This window comes from Cervus canadensis, chromosome 15 (genome assembly GCF_019320065.1).
Source record: "Cervus canadensis isolate Bull #8, Minnesota chromosome 15, ASM1932006v1, whole genome shotgun sequence".
In the NCBI taxonomy this organism is placed as follows: domain Eukaryota; kingdom Metazoa; phylum Chordata; class Mammalia; order Artiodactyla; family Cervidae; genus Cervus; species Cervus canadensis.
The window spans coordinates 65,194,344-65,218,459 of record NC_057400.1 but is presented as its reverse complement, the minus strand read 5'-3'; the positions used below and the strand labels follow the sequence as shown (position 1 = coordinate 65,218,459).

Genomic DNA, 24,116 nt, shown 5'->3' with positions numbered 1-24,116 from the left:
AGCAACAGACAAAGTATTAATCTGAAAAATATACAAGCGACATCTGCACCTCAATTCCAGAAAAATAAATGACCCAATCAAGAAATGGGCCAAAGAACTAAACAGACATTTCTCCAAAGAAGACATACAGATGGCTAACAAACACGTGAAAAGATGCTCAACATCACTCATTATCAGAGAAATGCAAATCAAAACCACAATGAGGTACCATTACACGCCAGTCAGGATGGCTGCTATCCAAAAGTCTACAAGCAATAAATGCTGGAGAGGGTGTGGAGAAAAGGGAACCTCTTACACTGTTGGTGGGAATGCAAACTAGTACAGCCGCTATGGAAAACAGTGTGGAGATTTCTTAAAAAACTGGAAATAGAACTGCCATATGACCCAGCAATCCCACTTCTGGGCATACACACTGAGGAAACCAGATCTGAAAGAGATACGTGCACCCCAATGTTCATCGAAGCACTGTTTATAATAGCCAGGACATGGAAGCAACTAGATGCCCATCAGCAATGATGGATAAGGAAGCTGTACATATACACCATGGAATATTACTCAGCCATTAAAAAGAATTCATTTGAACCAGTCCTAATGAGATGGATGAAGCTGGAGCCCATTACACAGAGTGAAGTAAGCCAGAAAGATAAAGAACATTACAGCATACTAACACATATATATGGAATTTAGAAAGGTGATAACGATAACCCTATATGCAAAACAGAAAAAGAGACACAGAAATACAGAACAGACTTTTGAACTCTGTGGGAGAATGTGAGGGTGGGATATTTCAAAAGAACAGCATGTATACTATCTATGGTGAAACAGATCACCAGCCCAGGTGGGATGCATGAGACAAGTGCTCGGGCCTGGTGCACTGGGAAGACCCAGAGGAATCGGGTGGAGAGGGAGGTGGGAGGGGGGATCGGGATGGGGAATAAGTGTAAATCTATGGCTGATTCATATCAATGTATGACAAAACGCCACTTGAAATGTTGTTGAAGTAATTAGCCTCCAACTAATAAAAAAATTAAAAAAAAAAAAAAAAGAATCTACCTGCAAAAAAAAAAAAAAAGAGAGATGAGAATACCAGATCACCTTACCTGCCTCCTCAGAAACCTGTATGCAGGTCAAGAAACAACAGTTAGAAAAGGACATGGAACAATGGACTGGTTCCAAATTGGGAAAGGAGTACATCAAGGCAGTACATTGTCACCCTGCTTATTTAACTACTATGCAGAGTACATCATGCGAAATGCCAGGCTGGATGATGTAAAAGCTGAAACCAAGATTGCAGCAATATATATATATATATATATATATATATATATATTGTTGTTGCCCAGTCACTCAGTCGTGTCCAACTCTGCCACCCCATGGATTGCAGCACGGCAGGTATCCCTGTCTTTCAACATCTGCCAGAGCTTGCTCAAACTCATGTCTCTTGAGTAAGTGATGCCATCCAACCATCTCATCCTCTATCATCCCCTTCTCTTCCTGCCTTCAATCTTTTCCAGCATCAGAGTCTTTTCTAATGAGTCAGCTCTTGACATCAGGTGGCCAAAGTATTGGAACTTCAGCTTCAGCAAAAGTCCTTCTAATGAATATTCAGGACTGATTGCCTTTAGGATTGACTGGTTTGATCTTGCTGTCCAAGGGACTCTCAAGAGTCTTCTCCAACACCACAGTTCAAAAGCATCAATTCTTTGGCACTCAGCCTTCTTGATGGTCCAGCTCTCACATCCATACATGATTAGTGGAAAAACCAAAGCTTTGATTAGATGGATCTTTCAGCAAAGTAATGTCTCTGCTTTTTAATATTCTGTCTATGTTTGCTGTAGTTTTTCTTTCAAGGAGGAAGTGTCTTTTAATTTCATGGCTGCAGTCACCATCTGCAGTGATGTTGGAGCCCAAGAATATAAAGTCTGTCACTGTTTCCATTGTTTCTCCATCTATTTGCCATGAAATGATGGGACTGGATGCCATGGTCTTTGTTTTTTGAATGTTGAGCTTTAAGCCAACTTTTTTCACTCTCCTCTTTCACCTTCATCACTAGGCTCTTTAGTTCCTCTTCACTTTCTGCCATAAGTGTGGTGTCATTTGCATATCTGAGGTTTTTGACATTTCTCCCAGCAATCTTGATTCCAGCCCGGCATTTCTCATGATGTCTTATGCATATAAGTTAAATAAGCAGGGTGACAATATACAGCCTTGATGTATTCCTTTCCCAATTTGGAACCAGTCTGTTGTGCCATCTAAGGTTCTAACTGTTGCTTCTTGACCTGCATACAGGTTTCTGAGGAGGCAGGTAAGGTGATCTGGTATTCCCATCTCTTTTAGAATTTTCTGCAGCTTTTTGTGATCCACACAGTCAAATATTTTAGTGTAGTCAATGAAGCAGAAGTGGATAGTTTTCTGGAATTCTCTTGCTTTTTCTATGAGCCAGCAGATTTTGGCAATTTGATCTCTGTTTTCTCTGCCTTTTCTAAATCCAGCTTGAACATCTGGAAGTTCTCGGTTCACGAATTCTTGAAGCCTACCTTGGAGAATTTTGAGCATTACTTTGCTAGCACGTGGAGTGGAACTGTATATAATGGGATATTACTCGGCCATGAAAAGAATGAAATTTTGCCATTCACAACAACATGGATGGACCTGGAGGGTACTGTTCTTAGGGAAGTAAGTAAGATAGAAAAAGACAAATACTGTAGGCAGACCACTTATATGTAGAATCTAAAAAATATAAAAAATAAGCAAAAAAAAAACCAAAACTGCTGAGTTCCTAGATACTGAGAAAACATTGGTTGTTGCCATAGGTGGGGGTTGAGGAATAAGTAAAAGGTGTGAAGGAATTTGAAAGGTACACACGTTCAGTTATAAAGTAAGTCATGGGGATGTAATATAGAGCAGGGTGAATATAGTTAACAATACTATATTGTATATTTGAACATTTCTAAAAGAGTAAATCTTAAAAGCTCTCATCACAGAAAGAAAAAGTGCTCTTTTTTTAGCTGTGTGTGATGGCCAGTGGTAATTAGACTTGTTGTGATGATCATTTTGTAATATATACAAATGTAAAATTATGTTATTATACCACTGAAACAAATCTAGTGTCATATATAAATCATATCTCAATTTTTTAAAAATAAAGAGTTCAGTATGTATTTCTTAAAATAGCAGGATACTTTCTTATATAACTAGAGTACATCAAAATCAGAAAACCAAGATTGATATAATACCAACATTAATCCACAAGTTTAGTCAAATTTTGGCAATAGTTCCAATAATACTCTCCATAATGAAAAAAGGGAAGTGGGATTCTAAATACCTATACTTCATGGGCTTCCCAGGTTGCGCTAGTGGTAAAGAACCTGCCTGCCAGTGCGGGAGATGTGAAAGACCCAGGTTCGATCCCTGGGTAGGGAAGATCCTCTGGAGGAGGGCATGGATACCCACTCCAGTACTTTTGCCTGGAGAAGCCCATGGACAGAGGAACCTGGTGGGGTACAGCCCATGTGGTTTCAGAGTCGGACACGACTGAAGAGACAGTACACACACACACACACACAGTTCATGACCCAGTACAGAATGATATGTGCACTTAGTTGTCATGTCTAATTACTCTCCTTCAATCTGTATGTTTTTCTGTATTCCTTGTATCTTTTAACCTTAAAGTTTTTTAAGTGTATAGTTCAGTTGTTTTGTAGAACTTTGGGTTTGTTGTCTATTTACTTTTATTGCCTATTTATCTCACAAGTGGCGTTGTGATCCTCTATCAATATTAACCTTTCTCTTAGAAGAGGCCCCCCGGAAAAAGAGGCTCACTGATAACCCAGAGGAATGACCAAAGAATTTAAAGAAGAGTTTAAATTTATTTTTATTCCAGATTCTTCATGCCAGAATGACCTTGAATCCTCCAAACCACTGGACATCCCCTCCATGCCCCACCAATTTTAGTGTTGTAGCAGTCCCTTGTATCTTTATTAGGCTACATCCCACTCTCTTGCATGCAAGTGTCTTACAAAAGTCCTTGTTGTGTACAGGGGAAAAAAAAGATAATCATCATTATATACATATAATGAGCCAAAATGATGTCTTCCAGAAAGCCAGTCTATAGCTGACAGAGGATAGAGAAATTTAAAATAGTCCTGGGGCAAGACTATTTATTTAAAAATTTTTCCAGCTTTGTTGAGGTATAGCTGACAAATAAAATTTGTACATATTTAAGATGTACAACATGATTGATTGACTTATGTATACATTGTAAAATGATTACCACAATCAAGTTAATTCACACATCTATTTTCCCCCCTTCATTGTACTAAGAACACTTATGATCTACTCTCAGTAAATTTCAATTATAAAATATTGTATTATTAACCATAGTTACCTTACTATTAGATACACAGAACTTACTCATCTTACAACTGAAAGTTTGTACCCTTTTGGTAAACATCTTCCCATTTTCCCCACTACCCAGTCCCTAGTAACCACTATTATACTCTCTAGTTCTATAAGTTTGACTTATTTAGATTCCATGTATACCACATTTTACTTATGGACTCATACAACAAAGGACATCCATATTTTGACTATTATAAATAATGCTGCAATGAATATGGGAGAACAAATATCTCTTTGAGATACTGATTTCATTTTCTTTGGATATATGACCAGTATTGATATTGCTAGATCATTTGGTAGTTCTTCTTCTTTTTTTGAGGAAGTTCTGTACAGTTTTCCAACTTGGCTATACCAATTTCATTCTCATGAATAATGTACCATTGTTCCTTTTTTCCCCCAATATTCTCAGCAATACTTGTAATATCTTTTTGAGAAAAGCCATTCTAACGAGCTTGAGGTGATATCTAATTATGGTTTGATTTACATTTTCTGTTGTTGAGCACATTTTCATATGTAACTGTTGGCCATTCATTTTCCTCTTCTTTGGAAAAATGTCTACTTGGTTCTTCTGTCCATTTTTTAATTTGATTATTTGCTTTTTTTGCTATTAGTTGTATAAGTTCCTTACATATTTTGAATATTAATCCCTTATGAGATATATGGTTGGTAGATATTTTCTCTCATTTCATAGGCTGTGTTTTCATTTTCTTGATTGTTTCTTTTGCTGTGCAGAAGCTTTTAGTTTATGGAAGTTCTACTTGTTTATTTTTGCTTTTTTTGCTTTTACTTTTGGTGTCATATCCAAAAATCATTGCCTAGATGAATGTCAAGGGGTTTTATCTCTATGTTTTCATATAAATGCTCACAGATTCAAGTCTTACATTTAAGTTTTTAATCAATTTTGAGTTTATTTTTGTATATGGTATAAATGTCCAATGTCCTTCTTTTGCAATGTGGATATTCACTTTTCCCAGCACCATTTATTGAATGCCCTGTTGTGCATTGTTGGCATCCTTGTCATAGATTAATTGACCACATATGTGTGTTTATTTCTAGGCTCTCTCTTCCATTCCTCTATGTGTCTACTTTATACTGGGACCATATTGTTTTTATTGTTATAGCTTTGTAATAAAGTTTGAAATCAGGAAGTGTGATGCCTCTTGCTTTGTTCTTTCTAAAGATTGTTTTGGCTATTGGGTTTTTGTAGTTCCACATGAATTTTGGGATTTTTTTTTTATTTCTGTGACAAATGTCATTGGAATTTTAAGGATTACATTGAAACTATAGAATGCTTTGTGTAGTATGAACATTTTCACAATATTAATTTGTTCAATCCAAAGACACAAGGCATCTTTCCATTTATTTGTCTTTGTCAATTTCTTTCATCAGTGTCTTAGTTTTCAAGGATAAATGTATTCTTCCTCCCATGCACTGATTTCCACCAATCACTCCCTGCCTCAACAAGCTACTCATTCCATAGTTGTTATTTATACTTCCTCTGAGTGCTTCCCTGGTGGCTCAGATGGTAAAGAATCTGCCTGCAATGCAGGAGACCTAGGTTTGATCCCTGAATCAGGAAGATGCCCTGGAGAAGGGAAAGGCTACCCACTTTAGTATTCTTGCCTGGAGAATTCCATGGACAGGGAAGCCTGGGGGCCTATGGTCCATGAGGTCACAAAGAATTACCACTGAGCAACTAACACTCACTCATACTTCCTCTGAACCTTTTCAGTACTGAGATATTATATTTGTAGTTCATTTCATACACTGTTACCCCTATTTTCTGTTCAAAGTCAACGAAACCTAACAACGTTAGCACTATATCATGCCTGATGTATAAGTATTCCATTTACTACCAGTCTGAGGTCCTCCTTGCCAACTGACCAACTAGTGATCCAGCTACAGAATTCCCATTTAGTATATGTCTCCAACACTACTCTTGATACCATCTACCAAAGTTCAAGTTCCTAGAAAACAGACTGAGAAAAATTTAGGTGAAAATGGTATACTGGGGAGTGCTCTCAAGAAACACATCTGTAAGATATGAGGAAAGGAGAATTGGGTAAGAGAGAAATTGAACTGCAATGCAGTTGCAACAGAGATGTTGGGTAAACCCAAGGGAAGCTCTGAAGTTAGGGTGGCCCTTCAGGAAAGTCTCAAATGGAAATAAGATTGCCAGGTCTTCACAGCCTCTTAGTATGAACTGCCTCTGGGGAGGCAGCCATCTTCAACCCAGGGTGATTGCCTGGGAGCAATACAGCTATTACCCATGAGCAATAAATACTTCTAGAAGCTGGAAGAATGAGTGTCTCAATGAATGAGAGAATCTGGTGGCATACTACACATAATACTACAGCTCATTCATTTTGTTAAATGCTCCATTTTGTGAAAACATTATAATTTTTAAAATTAATTTTGTCAGTGAACATTTGGTTTGCTTCCAGTGCTTTCCATTTTCAAATTGTGCTGCTAAAATATTCTTGTACATGTCCTACAGTGCACTTGTACAAAAGTTTTTCTAGGAATAAGTACAAAAGATATTTTTACAATGGAGCTCAATTGCTCTGAAAATAGTTGAACAAATTTTGACTCCCAATAGCAATTTTGATCCACCAACAATCTGCCAACATTTGATATTGTCAGACATTTAAAACTTTCCTCATCTAAAGAACATAAAAATATATATCCTTGCATCTATTTTATTTTTTCCTTGTACATCAATATTAGGTATAAATGAGTTAAATTAGAATCAAGGCACTCCTAATAAAAGATAGCTTCTAGAAAATGATAAGAATATCTTCAAAAAACATCAGATTTAAATGAACATGTGTTCCAGCTAGCTGAGTTACAACCAGCTGGATAGTTCTGAGAACCTAGGTGAAGGGGTATTTACTCTCAAATTCTTTAAAATATGAGCTCTTCAATAATTTCTTATTCCAAATAATTTGTGTTTTCTTTAGAATTACCTCAGTGTGAGTTTCCATAAGCCTGTTTCATCCTCTTTTAAATTATATCAGTTCTTTATTTTTTAGGAAAACTTTTATTTCCCATAGAATCTTAAAGAGTTCACTATATTTTTTTCACTAAATAGGGTCCCTCTTTTGTGTGTAGAGGAATGAAACTCCCTCATGCCTTCTTTCACCTGAACAAGGTGCAAGAGAGTGGACCAAGCAAATAATTTAAACATCTCATATTATGTATCCAATAAAAGCAGCTTTATTTGGTAAACACACATTGCAACCACTAATTGGCCATAACAATCACATACTCTTACTAAAACTATTGCTAACAACTAAGGCCATGTGTATGATACATTCAGCTCAACACATTACTCACTTAAAACCCACCTCCTAACAACTATATCCTCAACCACATGATCTGCAGTTACACGCTGTGTTTCCATCTTACACAGCCCATCTGGAATCTGCATGAATATTGCTGCCTACCCTCCCCCACATTTCTGCCTATTCTTTCTCAACTGGCTCTTCGACCTTGAGCAATTCTATAAATGTATTTCCTCTTCTTTCTCAAATAGAACATTTTCAATCCAATTTTCTAATTTAACTCTTTGTTAAACTTTGAGTTCGCAGTTCCTTTTTCCTTGCCCTTTCAGCATCAACATTTTCTTTTGTTCCTTTATCTTCTCTCTCCTTCAATTTTCAAGTGCCCATAAATATTTTCCTCTTCCAATGCATTTGTCTTCCCTGTTTTTACATGTTCTATGTAAAGTTCTATAGGTACTAATTTAAATATAATTATGACAACCCTTATTTAGTAAAGGTTCAACATTTTATTCATCTTTTCTTACATTCTACCTACCATAAAAATTTCTGGACACAAAATTCCAATCCTCAAATCAATTTCAGTTTTAGAGGGCATCTTTTTACAATGCAAAAGATGTAGAGTCCTTTGAAATGTAACATTTGAATCTTTCCTTCCCCAAACATAAGAATACGTCCCTATTTAAAAATTAAATTTGTTGTTACTTTTTTTACTGGGTATATTAATGTACTGTTTTAGACAAATAGAAAGCATTTACTTTTATGTTTTGATAAAAGAATATTAATTCTCAAGGGAATTTCTTCCTTATACTGCTCATTTTAAGATTTAGTACAATAAAGTTATTTTCTTTTGCCTCTGAAAAAATTTTTAGTATTCAGTAAACATATAGGGTTATTATATTTAGCAAATAAAAATACAGCACACACAGTTAAATCTCAATTTTAGATAAACAACATGTAAGTTTTTAGTATAAGTATGTCCAATGCAATATTTCGAACATAGTTATACTAAGGAATATTCATCATTTATCTGAAATTCAAATTTAACTAAGCATCCTATAACATATTTGGCAACCATAAATCACATTTTAAAAACATAACTTTGTTTCCATATTTTATTACTCTAACAAATAAAGGACAACCTCTACCTAATTAATCATCACCAACAATTTTACATTTAAATTCCTCCCAGATTATACAGATCATGTAACAAATTAATGTCATGGACCAGGAGCAGGTTGGAAAAGAATTTCCAGACATGAGGCAGAATGAAAGGAGAATAAAGTTTATTAGAGTGGGAGATGCCGTTAAAACAGCAGGCCAGCTCAAGGGAGAACAGAGTTGAACAGGAGTCCTTAGTCCACTTTTATACCCAAGGTACAAGGAGTGGGATAGGGTCTTGCAGGTCATTTGCTGATTGGATGAGGCATGAGGCACGTGTACTGGGGGGAGGGAAAAGTGAGGTAAATACCTTCTCCCTATGAGGTAGGAGGGGAGACAGGTTATACTACTCAGGAGGCCCTGAAACCCATTAATAGTTACAATATGGGGGAGGGAAGGACAATAAGGGTCTGGTTTTTCTGTTACTTCATTCCAAGACCCTCCTGGGTTTTATCTGCTCTTTCGTCCTTGGGTCACCACAACTAACACAACATTAAACTGGACAGAAAAATCTAATTCCAATAGAACCAGAGATTGCACATAATATTGTGAAAATGAGTCTCTTTCCATTGGAGACTACCACTTTAATCATTTTCAATTTATAATCACATTCCTTTTCTCCTTGGTTATTAAGTTCCTGGGAAAACTTTATCCATGTTGCTATGGGCTAATATTTGCTTTCTATACTGTACATTTCAGTAATTCCATTCCAGTTTTAAAAAGACTCTAATTAGCTTATTATTTCATGCTAACTCTCTGGGAATGATCACATCAATGTTTTAGCTTTTATTTTTTTTATTTTAATTGATCTTGAACAATCAGGACAGAGAATGTAGTAACCCCTAGCCTTTTTTTGGTCACAGATACTTTTTTCAAGCTGATAAAATCTAAAGACTTTTTCCCAGGAAAATGTATTTTTCATGGACACAAAACAGTTTTTATTAAAATTTCAGTAAGTTTACAGGTACTCAGAAGATCAACTTTGGCCTCGGTTAAAAACCTGGAAAGTACTGAGTATATGTAATAGGTAATACTTCTGACATATAGTAATGACTCATACTTACTGTTTTACAATGTGTTGAAGCTCTATTTTTACTTGATTTTTTATTCAATAAATGATTCCAAATATAAAGTAGCTCACATACTAAACCAAACACATACCACATATGCACACTTTTAATTTATTTTTTTTTTATTTTCCTCATTTAACAACCTACCTCACTTTAGAGTTATATCTCAATAAGCAAGATGAGACAGCTGTGGATCTGCAGTTTTATTGTTTAGTAAATTTTACTATATGCATATTTTAAGTAAGTATAGGAGCAAGATCTCTCAAAGTTGAAACAATATCTCATTCTCTGACACATTCTATTCCCTTAATTAATAATGAAAAAATCATTTAACTTATTTAAGGAAGTAGTTGTAATCCAAAGTTCTCTATAACTTACTGAATGATAAAGACATTTAAATTGAGCCATTTGGCTACATTAAAACAATGCTAGAAAAATTGGAAATAGTCTTATTAATATAACTTTATTCCTATCATTCTAGAATGTATTTATATTGCTTTAAAATTTTTAAATGGCAATTTTGTGTGAAATTTTAAAAACAAGTTCAAAAACAGTCAAATTCATTGCATCAAAGAATAGAACTATGATTGCTAGTGGCTTGGTAAAGGAGAATTGCAGGGGAATCAACAGCAAACAGTCTCCATTAAGCAAGATGAATAAGTCCTAGAGATGTACTGTACAACAGGTTCAGCTAGTCAATAACATTGTACAATACACAAAAGTTTCAGAAGGGAGATCTCATTTAAGTGCTCTTAGCACAATAAAATAAACACTTTTAAGCAATCCCCAAAAAATGAGTTATTTTCTCAATTGTGTTTTTAAATTCAAATACAAATTATTTTGTTATTTGATGGCAATATACTTTAGGGCTTCCCTGGTAGCTCAGTTGGTAAAGAATCTGCCTGCAGTGTAGGAGACCTGGGTTCGATCCCTGGGTCAGGAAGATCCCCTGGAGAAGGAAATGGCAACCCATTCCAGTATTCTTGCTTGGAAAATCCTATGGACAGAGGAGCCTGGACGGCTACAGTCCATGGGGTCACCAGAGTCAGACACGACTGAGCGACTAAACCACCACATACTTTCCCATTTCTTCTTTTTCATTCTAAGATGAAAATAGAATTCTTCTGGTTTACGGAGTGTGATAAAACTAAAAGTGCACCATCATCTGGTAACCTAGAAAGTCTATCACACATTCTGTAAACAGGCAACTATTTTTGTTTCCAAAAGACTGGCATGAGGAAATGAAAGTTGAAGAGGGAGGCTAACTATGATCAATTCCATGAGGCATAAAGTGCCTTCAAGTTGCTTCTATTTTTCTGGAGACTCCTTTGCCTTTTGTAGCTGAGACTACAAAGCATTTAGCAAAAGCTTAAAGTATCCCAGGAGATGTCATCTCCTTTATTCAAGCACGTAAATAGGCATCATGATGGTCTATAGGTTTCAAGTGGTCTGGGAATCTTTGCCATTATACATAAGATGGTGCCTGTGTATGAGAATGGTACTTTCAGAAACTTAAAGGCATCTGTGACCCAGAAAATGTAAAGACCCAAGTGCTTCTAACCCTTAAAGGTAAATTTCAGGAAGGTTGGGCTTATTTACCACAGGGAGATATTAATGAAGTGTCATGTCCTACAAAGTACCCAGAAACTTTACTACTGGGAGAGTCACCCAATCAGATAATTCACAATCATTTCATTTTGAATATTTCATACTATGTGTGCTCTCTCTGCTTTCTATTTTTAAGAGAATGTTTTAATAATACCACCTGAAATGTGATGCTTCACAATTGGCATATAGAATAAAATATAGAAAACATAACACCACTGTATTTAATATGACATGTATTTTCTGCCAGATAAAATTGCCTGTAGTTTTATGCGAGATTTTCATCGTCTCTCATTAAGCTTCTGTTACAATGTACAAAACTCAGTTGAGATTGTAATACTTGGAAAGCAAAACATCAATGACCTTCAAATGAACTTATTAAGGAAATCATGTTGTGAGTCAGTATGAAAAGTTGATGACTGGATATGTATTTGCTATGGTGAAAGAAAAGGAAAAAATATTTAATTTGGACAAGTTAATTTTTTTTTAGTGTAAAGAATAAAAATTTACTTTGAATAGGATAAAATCGGTCTTCCATTAGAGTTGAGAAGGCCTAATTTTTTTAAATATGTATATATGAGATATTAACATGTCTCATTAAAAATTTAGTCTCTATACCTGCTATAATAGAGTTATAATAAAAACTAAACTGTTCACTTGTGCTTAATCCAGTGTTTAAGGACAGTTTATAGAATTGCATAGATTCTATGCTCTGCCTTTTGGCAATTCAGAAAAATACAACTGTAATTCATATTTTATTACCCTCCAAAGAAGTACTATTAAATATATATTTTCAAAGTAAATTATAGAACATCAGAGATATACAGATGTCTTTTATTTAAAATTTAAAAACCAGATATCTATGTTTTAAATTTTGGATAACTTATAGACCATAATAAGTTTGTATCGACTTTTTAATGAATCACACTCTAGATAATCTAGGTAATCTAGATAATTACCTTAATTACCTTGTATAGCATCAGGCATGGTAGGGAAAACATCAGTCCATTACACAACAGTATAGAAGCAGGTGAGTAAAATAATCAAAAAAGAAAGAAAAAAAGCAGTCTCAAGAGAGAAAAACTATTCCATGGATGTGGGGTCAACTACCTTTCAATCCTTTCACAGCACAGTTGTGTGGAAAATGGTTAATATTCATATGAATATAAATCACAACTAATAGGAAATGTACTTTCACACCACTAAAAAACTACAGTTACAATAATAATCTTTAAGAATAAATGATCCAGCAATTTTTTTTTGCAGTCATAAACAACTGAAAACATTAACAGGCATTGTCTTCCTGCAGAATTTCCAGTTGAGATTCCAGCTGGCAACTTTGAAAAATGATTGTTTGTCCCTTTACAGTGATTCATTCTGATACTCAAAGGACATAAAAAGGCCATCATAGTATTTCTGTTTACATAGAGAATACAGTCAAAAGGCACAAGCCCCTCACTGCACCTGGGGCTATTGCTTACTTGCAGAATTTCCTGGCCACTGAATTGAAAAAGGTAAACTGGATATCCTACAAGTACCATGAGTTCAGTATATTCAAACATGTTTAAACAGAATGAACTATTTTTCCCCAAATGTGTTGTTCTGTCAGCCACACAAGCCAGAAGTATAGTAGTAATATTAGAAGAGTTGATAATAATAAAATAAATGACTGTCCTGTACCAACTTACCAGAAATGAATGTCATAATATTTAGAGCATGAAATAAGGTCATTTCTATCTGCCCCATCCCCAGTGCTTCTTTCATTCTGTTAATCACCTCTGTGCACAGTACACTGTAGTAGAAATATCATGGATTTGGGATGAATCTCCAGAATTAACACTTAATAGCCACACATTCTTGGAAAACTATTTAACACTTCCAAGTTTTTGTTTTCTTGCGTATATACTAAAAAGACAATACTAAATGTCCAAGGTTAATTAGAAATGTTTTAAACCATCTAACACAGCCTGACACATAATAAAAGTGAAAGTGAAGTCGCTCAAGTCGTGTCCGACTCTTTGCGATCCCATGGACTGTAACCCACCAGGCTCCTCCATCCATGGAATTTTCCAAGCAAGAGTACTGGAGTGGGTTGCATTTCCTTCTCCAGGGGTTCTTCCTGACCCAAGGACTGAACCCGGGTCTCCCTCATTGTGGCCAGACGCTTTACCACCTGAGCCGCCAGGGAAGCCCATAAGCCATATAAAAGGTACTCATTAAATAGCAGTCACTCAAGTGTTAGTCTATCAAGGCATACTAGTCTGGCCTACAGCAGCCAGAGCGACATAGAAGCTTGTGTTTTAAGGCAGGACACATCAGTATAATCAGAAGCTTATCTGCCAGCTTCAGATATGAGTAAGATGTAATCTGACCACAGACAGGGTACTCATTCTGTCACATAATTACATGATGGCTGCCAGAGGAAGCCCTTCTATATTAGTTGGAGTGATGAATAAGGTAAAATATGGATATACAGTGAAAATATTGGGGGGATAGAAAAACATAATGTGTGAAGAAATTATGGAGTCATCACAGTTAATTTCTAAAGCTCCTGACCTGAAATCTGTAATTGATCACATAGCTCTTAGATTTTGTTATTCTATACCAAAAAATTTTTGTGTAATTCTAAAATATGTGGGCCACTATCCTATTATGAAAGAGCAACCATGGCCTTGCTGTTTACTTGACTTCTTTTTGCCAATTTTAGTCTGAAATAGCTAAAGGTTTCTAATAGTATACAAAGGTCAAAAAATACTTCCTCAGGATATTAAGAAATATTGCTGTAATTTGAGGGTAGATTGCAGAAGCCTTTTCAGCTGACTCCAGATGCCCTGGCCACATCCCCCAACAGCAGTAACCATGTTTTACAAACTAAATCTGCTGAGGACTTTTCACTAAGTATTTAGTCCAGAACTGGTTATCTGACAACAGATTTCTTTGTATTTCTTTTGTTTCTTTCCTTTAAAAACTGCAACAGGATTTTCTTGAGTTAAATAATTTCCAAACAAAATTATAGCAACATTCAAAAATAAATCACTTGCAAACATATTGAAGCTATGCTTTGAAAAGTCAACAAAAAGGTTTTGTATGGTTTGGAGTGCCCCTGGAAGAAACTTCAGAGGAATGTTTGACCAGAAGGAGCGATTTTGTTTTCTTTGAACATGTGAAATAATTTTATCCTGACAGCATATATGGCTTCACATAAAGAAAAGAAAAAACAGAGATAAACAAGTGTGTAACAGAGAGATGGTTAAGATCAAAAATTAAATGCTATTTCACATTCCCTCACCTGTGAGATCTTCGGGGTCAGCATCAAATAGAGCGTTCCTAGTGAAGCAAGCAGCTGGTATATAAATTTAAGAATTTAAATGAGAGATGCTTTTTGCTTTTCTTCTATTTGCATAAGCATCTGAAAAAGCAATCCTCATTTATTTCTCAATTTTAATCTTAATTTTTTGTTTTAATTTTTTGAAAATAAAAGGTTTTCCTTTGTTTGTTTTGTTGCCTAGGGAGATGGGTGGTAGAAGAGGAAATACGAACAAAATGAGAACTGTGAATAAGAGAAAATGATGCTAATTTTTTTTCCTGTTAATTCAGAAACCTAAAAATACATGAAAAAAATCAAAGTTCAAGAGGAAGGTCAAATTATTATCCTGAGGATGTAGCAGCAAAAAGAGACCTGGATAAAATTAGGTAATATCAAGTAGTGAGTACACATTCCTTTTGTCCACTGATAAATTCAGTTATAGAGATTGCACACTGGAAACATAGAGACTGAATGCACAGAGCTTTGGATTCAGACAAACCTAAGCTCAAATCTCAGAACTACCATTTATATATATGAGAGAGATGAGAAAGTTACTTGTCTAAGATTTTGTTTCTGTATGTAATTATATTCACAGTGTTTTTAAGGAAATCATACGAATTCATAAAACATTTTGGACACTTAAGAAACAAAGCCCTAATAAATGACTGACATAATCATTTTCACTCTAGGTATACTACTTATTTCATAATACCACATACTTAGCACCGAACTTTTTTTAACTTAAAGATTACTCTTAATCTTGCCTCCTCCGATCACGCAGACTTCAATGAGGGTCTTTGTATGCATGATCTTCAAGTGAGTGTAGTGAAAAAAAAGATTCAAAGCATTTACATTTAAATTGACTATTTTTCAGTGTTGAAAATTTTGGTAATAAGCACTGGCCAATTCCCATAGTGGCCTTTGTAATTCTAGGCTATCTTAGTAAGCTTTCGACATCCTTATAGATCTCTAGAGCTTCCAGGACTACTATTCTTAGACATAAAGTAAACGGGTGTGCTGGAAGGGGCTGCACTCGATTCTTTGAAACCTGAGACCCCATTTCTTTTGCTAAGTCTGGAGTCTCTTGGAGCTAAATTATCATCTAAAAAAGATACGCCGCTGGGTGGAGATTTTGTGGTGTTTTACAATGTATTTCATCACACAGAATTTTTCTTGAGGTTGGTGGGTTCCTTTGATCTCACCCATTCCACAACCAGCTTATCCTGGCATATGAGTCTTGACATTAGGTGACAAGTGCTCTATTAGCTATTAAATGCTTGACCAGTTCCCAACAATTTTGCAGCCTTGGCTTCTGAGATTTCTGGTAGCAATAAATTTATTATTATTTTCAAGAAGAGACTTCTTTATAGTGACAGACACTATAATGGCTTTTAATGGTTTAACTTGTACCTACATAAATTTTGATCGGCCACTGGTCCAAAAAAACCTCTGAATTTCTTATCTTATTTCCCCAAGTGCCCCAGTGGTCTATGCTATGACCTTACCTTGAGGCTTTGTGGGTCCCTTAATGTCTGCCATTCTGCTTTTTTTAGATTGAGGGGTACCCATTATTTTTCCTTGAAATAAACCTCCAAAATTCAAGCAAACTTACTGTTTTTGGCTGCCTGGGCATTGTTCCTGAGATCTGTTAAGACCTTCTGAAGGCACTTACTTTGAAGACAAGGTCAGCCACAAACTCAGATGTTTCCCAGTAAATCTTATCATGAAACTCTCAAATCTGTGATACCCCCATTTCCATCCTCTGAGAAATACAGAGTCTCTCATACCTCAGTTTTCCACCCAGAAAGATTTGAACAAACTAACTCAAAGATCTCAGAACATGAAACAAGCAGAACTTGATCCAAGAGAAGCTTACCAGAGATTCCAGAGAGAGGCCGCAAACCCAAAGGGCTCTGTGGGTACCTCCACCTGCAGCTAGGAGCTGTCCCAGAACCTTTAACAGTTGTCTTAAGGTCCCATCTCATTGACAAAACTGTAAGTGACAAAATTAAAAGTTTAGTAAGGAGTTCGATGTTCTGTATTTAAGGGAAAATAATTCATGGATTATGGGAGTAGAGTTCTTAACAAGCAGTGGATCACTGTTCCCCCTAAGTAGGCTTGTATAAAACTATAGCATACTGTAATTGTAAAATTCCTGGGTTCCAATTAAAAGAGTAGATATTTGAAAGAGAAAGGAGTTGTTTGTATATTATTAGTAATTTTTAAACCTTGACTTTAAATATCAAGAGAGAAAATATGTGAGAATATAACATAGATATAGTTCATAATACTCTATCAAGTAGGAAGAATAAGTGAGGAGACAAGATCTGTTATATTAAATAGTAATATTTGAACAAATGAGCAAGGAAGGGAAAATCAGAAAGAACACGACTGGAACTTAAAGGCTGACGAGTCTCTGAGAATGAGCCTAATGACCTGAACTCCAGGCTAAGCTCTGGCAATTAACCAGAACAATAGAAACCGTTACGCATAGATCTCTCTCATAGGTTGGAAGAATTCACAGCAGAAGGAATGGTAGCCTAACATCACCAAAACCTCAAGAGACTGCAGTCACAGACAACCACCATTTAAGCCATGATTAGTCTTAGAGAAGTATAAAATGTAAGACTTCAAAGGGTTTTACACTGTTCAGGTAGCAAAGAAAAGTGGCTGAGATTTCCTGATTCTTTCCCTAACAGCCCTTCTCACCCCACCACACACACACCACCACAACGAAAGCACAGAATGGTTGAGAGAATTAATGGGCAGCAGAAGTGTTGAGGTTAGCTTGAGGAGGATGAAATACCCCACAGAGGCATTTGTTAGTTCTGTAACAGTGTCTGAGAATAAGAGAAGTACATTTGCGAGTCTTAGAAGCTGAAAAACTAAAACATAACAAAAACAAGAACCAAAAACTGATTTCTGAGTATTTTATAATGCTAAAAACAAATATTAGATCCCAGAATCAAACAAGATGAGGGATACTATTGTAGACCCTGAGTATTTAGTTTGTACACTAAACGAATAAATAGCTTGTATTTCTAGGAGTAAATGTGAGCTGCAAATAAACTAGCTCTTGAAAGATTCAAGACAAGCTTTGAATTAGCTCAAAGCCTAATTAGGTTAAGCTGAACCAGCTGCAATTCAACTACCTACAAGAAGGAAAAGAAAAATCCTCTCTGTAGAACGATAATGTAATCTAAAAACAATATCATATCTGAGATTTTTTATATGTAATAAATTGCACTCAATCGAAAGAGGAAGCATTGGGAGGGATAAAAAAAAGGAAAGAAAATAAATAATTGACTTAAAATGAAATAAAGAGAAAAATCAGCCAATAGAAAAAGACTGAGCAGAGATCGAGATATTGGAATGTGGAGAAAACAATTTCAAACAACAGAAATAAACATGTACAAATATTAAGTGACAAAGTGAATGATTTCAGCCAAGAACTATTTGGATCTATACAAAACAATCAAATAGTAATTCTAGAATTGAAGAATAAAAATAATTGAAATAGATAGGCATTCTAGAGTATTGTACAGCTCTGAAGAGAGAAGCAGTAAACTGGAAGGTGGCTCAGAAAAAAATTTTTTTTTTAATTTGATGCACAAATAGAAAAAAAATTGTAAATAATAAAAATGTATAAAAATATACGAGTCACTGTGAAAGAGTCAACCAATAGGTATTTGTAGTTGGTAAAGCAGAGGAGAAGAAGAATGGGATAGAGGCAATATTTTAACAGATAATAGTCACAAATTTTTAAAAGCCAATAAATACTTCAGAAAGCACTGCACACCTTAGCAGAATACATTCAAATAAGCTCAGTGGTCTTTACGTATATCCATAACTAAGTACTTAGATATTTAACTAAGATCTAACTACAAAATAAATTATTATGATATAAAAAGAATGTATCTACAATTGATTAGTTTTCCATAAATGCAATTTGAAACCAACAACATTGTCAAATCGATAGTTTCCACTTGTAGGAACTTCTGAATTCACTAGCTCATTTTATATGTGTGTATATATATATATTTATTTATTTATAATATATTATAAATATATATATTATTTATTTAAATTTATTTATTTATTTATTTAAATATATATATTATATATATTTATAGTCTGTGGCCCATGCCTTGAGGAGCAGTGACTCCCCCGTCCCTGTCTCTGACCCACTCGCAGTGGCTGTCTGTCTGGGTCACAGTCTATGAGACCTGGTCTCCCATTTGAGTGAGCTGAGGAGACTGAGAGCCAGTGGGTTGGAGGCCTGGCTCCCTCAGAGATGACAGCTGGGCGGGATATGAGAATCTGGCCCTAAGAAGCTACCAACTGAGATCTGCCTCCTCTTAGCCAAAACTGGGACCTTGAAGGGTAAAAGTTGTGCCTTGGGACTGTGGTCTTTCTAGTCAGGACAGAGAATAACATTCATCCGTAGAGATTTACAGAAGTACCTTACCTGATAATAACCTGACGTCAAGAACAAAGAATCTGACACTGAGAAGTCTGCAACAACTAACCACACCCATCCTTCATCTTTTGCTTTTAAAGGGACTTGCTGAAAGCTTTCAGTAACTTTGGAGTTCTTAGGACATGAGCCAAATTACCTGATTACCGAAATTACCTGATTCCTCATTGCCTGGCCAATAAAAGACAGACTACTGATCAGACTGCTCCTCAGACTGCTGATCACATCCTCTTCAAACGGCACTTCCCACCAAGTCTCCATAGGGCCCTACATTTTAGCTCCACCTGCTTGGTTCTAAGAGGGAATTCCTACACAAATATTGCATTTTCTACTTCTGAATGTTCTACTCATTCTCTCTGGAATGTTCTTCTCATCATTTTTTCTTATGAAGTAAAGAAGGAGATTTTATAATATTTCTGTATTGTCAGTGGTCAGTTGCAGAGATAAAAGTCTAGCTAGTTTAAATCCACAGGGATTTGATTACAATGTTCTCAATAGCTTACAGCATGCTCAGAAAGGATGCTAAAGGAAGAGGGTCTAGGTTGATACTCAAACCAATGCCACTGAAGTAGACCATCAATCACCTCTTTGACATGGAGAACACTGCATAGAGGACTTCCAAAGTAAAGAAAGTCACTGTCAAGAAGCCACCACCATCACTACAGCTTCTTCAGCACTATACTGAGACTGCTGGAATCACAAATTTATTCCCCACGCTCTCTCCCTCAACACCCTTGAGGCTAGTGGCAAGATACTGGGATCTCTGCCACCACTATCAAGGAAGGAAGGAGAGAGGAAATTTGCTTCATGACTGAACTTGGCACCTGAAACAGCAGAATCAGGCCTTCATTTCAGTTCTGTCTTCCAAATCTTACATGCAAGCACATCATCGGTCAAGGGTAAATTGTATTGTTTTATCACCCTAAGTCTACTGTTTTTCCACTCTGAGTAACTAAACCCTGTGGTAACTACTTTCTCTTTAAAAACCACTATTATGTTTCTTTCTCCAGGGACTTTTTCTCTGCTTCCACAGTCCTAAATGTGTTCATATTTGTTCATTTGTTTGTTCATTCATTCCACCAGTTGCATAGGTTTCTGAGAAATGTCATTTTTAGCCTTCCAGCCTATTAATTACAGGAAGGACACTAGTAGAGGAGTGGAATAGACGTTGAGTGCTAAGCCACCATCTTCATTGCAATCCTCTCTTCATGGTGCCCATTCCAAATGCACTGTGAATGTTCCTCAAGTGGTCACTCCCTTCTTTGTCCATCTACACTCTTTAGTTTCTACATGTTCTCTCCTAAGTATAGGTTTATTCTTTCACTGGATTATAAAATCCTTGAAAATAAGACATTGAATCTTTCTAAAAATTAGGAGACTCCATAGTGTATTCCAGAAAATGAATATTGTTTCTCTATGAAAGCTTGTATAATTACACTGGATATATTTAATAAATATAGGCTGAATAAATGAGTGAGTGAATAAATATGAACATACTTAAGATCTTGAAATCAGAGAAAATGTCCCTGAAGGAAGAGATTAAAAAATAGTTGTTTTTAAAAGGGAAAGTAGTAGTCACAAGAGTTTGGTGATTCAGGGTGGAAAAATAATAGAGTTAGAATAATAAGACAACTAAGAATGTAGAAAATTCATACAGAAAAAACATTTATTTACATAAAAATTATCCTAGGATAAATCCTTTATATTAGCAACAAGAGTTTTCCTTTAATTTATTCAGAAAGAAGAAAAGGAAATATCTAAAAATTTCTCTTTTCTGAGATTTTTTTTAAGCGACAAAGAATTGAAAGATCATTTTGAGATGAATAAGTTCTCCCCAGAGTCAATGTACAGCATGAAGCTGACTATAGTTAATAATACTGTATTGTATACTTTACATTACTAAGAGATAGAGCTTAAGTGTTTTCACCACAACAAAAAAGGTAACTATGTGAGGTATTTGAGGTATTAATTACCTTGATTGTGATAATTATTCTACAATGTATACTTCTATCAAACCATCACATTGCACATATCAAATATATATAATTTTGTCAATTACATGTCAATAAAGCTGGGGAAAATCTGAAACATATAAATTAACAAGTATTTGATGTGATTTAGAATCTCTCAGGAAAGAACAGTGAAATCACCCCTTAAGGTTATACTTTACTATCTGAAGAAATACAAGGAAGGCTGATAGATGATGTGATGCAGGAAGTGGGTGGTGCAACACACTGTAGGGAGGATCACTGATTAGAACAGAGATGATATTTTGACTTGTATGTCCAAGGGCATAAAATAAATATGCTCTTATATGAGCTCTAGAATCTCATGTGAAATGTCCTGGTTGTCATGGACATCTTTATTTTTCTTTATAAACAACCCCAGCCCAGTTGTTCAACTGTGATGTACAGACAACCTCTCTTACTCATTCTTTAATCTGAACCCTTAAGAATATGAACTTCTCAATGTAATGCCACTGTTGTTTTATTTTCAGTGATCAACTGTTGGAGAGGGGGAAAAACTTCTCAAAGTCCAATTTCTTTCTTAATCCATCCTATTATTATGTGATTATAAATAACTTTTCAAAGAACTTCATCCGGGTACCTTGTTAAAAAAAGTGCAAGGATATTGGATTAGTACAAAGACCAAATTTACCTTTTGACTATATCTCAGTGATTCTTAGCATTGTTTTAACTTACCATTGCATTGTTGTTTGCCTATTACTAATGTGACACTTTGGTTGTTACTCATTTCTTTGTTAGTTGAAATCAACAACTAACTCTTCAAATTGACAGTTGTGCTATATTATTTACTCATAAGCTTTCTACATTATAGTCATTATTGTCATTCTTATAGTCATGACTCTAAATTACTGTCACTGATATTTTTAATGCAAATCTGTGGCAAAATCCGCTGTTATTCTGTTACTCACCAATGCCATTCTTCCCTTTTTCCATGAGAACCAAATCCCAGTTTTCAGCTAGATGCATAATCAGCTAAATAGAATAAAGACATTTCTTAGCCTGTCTACTAAGTTTAGGCATGTGGTTAACTTCTGGCTAGTGGAGCAGAAATAGAAAAGATGTGTGCAACATGAAGTCACACTACTGAGAAATATGTCCTTTTCCTCTGGCTGGAATGTGGCCCTGCTGGTGAGCCATCATGACCCCAGGGATGAGGAAGGGCAGCACCCAGTGCTGTCCTGGAGCTGAAATCATGCCAACTTGCCAGGGCTGACTGTTCAATTTTCAAGAATTTTGAAATCTTGAAAACCATTGGTGGCTAAATTATTGGTAGCTTAAAATTGGCTATTAGAAGTATTTACAACACACACACAAAAATCAGCAACCACAAGTCAGGGATCTTTTTTTCTCCCAAAAAACCCAGTTTAACTGCATACCTCTGGCAATCAGGATAGGAAGAGTAACAAGACAGAAAGTGCTGGGCTCCTTTATAATCATAGTGCCAGAGCTGGACTCCTTATGCCTAAATTATTATGAGTAAGAAATAAATTTCGCAGATGCAGAGAATGGTCTCATGGACACAGGTGGGAAAGGAGAGGGTGGGAGGAACTGAAACAGCAGTGTTGACATATATACACTACCATGCATGAAATAGATAGCTAGTGGGAAGCTGCTATAGAGCATATGGAGTTCGCTTGGTGCTCTGTAATGACCTAGACGGGTGGGGTGTGAGGTGGGAGGGAGGCTCTAGAGGGAGGAGGTGTATATACACATCTAGCTGATTCATGTTGCTGCACAGCAGAAGCTCATACGACATTGTAAATCAATTATACTGCAATTGAAAATATTTCAATTTCTTTTTAAAGGAAGGGAAAAAAGAAATTTCAGATTGTTTCAGCCACTATTATTTGAATATTTGTTACAGATGCTGAACACACTACATAATCAAAGTGATGGTATTATTTGATACCTTCAATTAAACATCAAAAAGTGCTATAATCATCTGTAGGAGTCTACACAGTTTGACAAAGCTGGTAGGTATGTTTTACACATAAATTCAGTTTTATATGTGAATTATTGATCCACAGACATGAAATTTTGAATATTCCATTTCTAGAAGTTTGAAATAAAAAACTATATTAAATATATATAATAAGCCTCTAAAAAGAGAAATGAAAAGGCTGTGAGAAGAAGCAGTAGCCATGTGTTTGCCTTAGAGGCTAATATAATTCATATGATTTAGCAAGAAACTTAGCTTGAGCTTTCCAGAAGTCCCTGCAGAAGGAGAAACAGAAGTGGATTATATAATTCTTATCATCTCAAAAAAGATAAGTCGCTATCTGCTTAAGAGCAAGAAATTTTTCACTTGTTCTGCATTCACAAAAAGAGTAATTTCATGAGTTCTTTCACAAATTTAATTAAGTAATTTTCAAAAATAAGCGATCACCATTTTAAGGAATTTTTATGCATTAAAGCATTCTTAAGAAAACAAACTGTCACTATTCTCTAAGAGCCAGACTTTCCTGAATATAGATTTTGCCTAGAAAGAGAAAAGTCAGTTTGGATACTCCCAAAGGTCCAGCTATGACTGTCAAAACTTTCTTATCAACAAAATGAAAAGACCAGCAAATATCACCTAAGGCCACTTTCATGTCTAAATTATCCTGTATTATTACTGAAAATTCCAAGTGCATGACATTTTCAGCCCACAGGGACATGTCAGAATTTGAGCACTATGAGGAGGGTGTTTGAATTAAGGGATGCCTAGACCGAGTGTTTGGAGAAGGAAATGGCAACCCACTCCAGTGTTCTTGCCTGGAGAATCCCAGGGACGGGGGAGCCTGGTGG

The 24,116-nt window shown here is 35.6% G+C and overlaps 1 long non-coding RNA gene across 1 annotated transcript in view; it reads right to left on the bottom strand.

The window, feature by feature from the left end:
* The window catches only part of LOC122453874, a 137,948-nt gene extending 115,615 nt beyond the window's left edge, over nucleotides 1-22,333 (bottom strand). Inside the window, exons 1-2 of the long non-coding RNA XR_006273206.1 lie at nucleotides 22,238-22,333; nucleotides 16,702-16,818 (exon numbers count right to left, since the gene is read on the bottom strand). This is a non-coding gene — a long non-coding RNA (uncharacterized LOC122453874). The remainder of the gene's footprint in view (nucleotides 1-16,701; nucleotides 16,819-22,237) is intronic.
* Nucleotides 22,334-24,116: the final 1,783 nt, after the last annotated feature.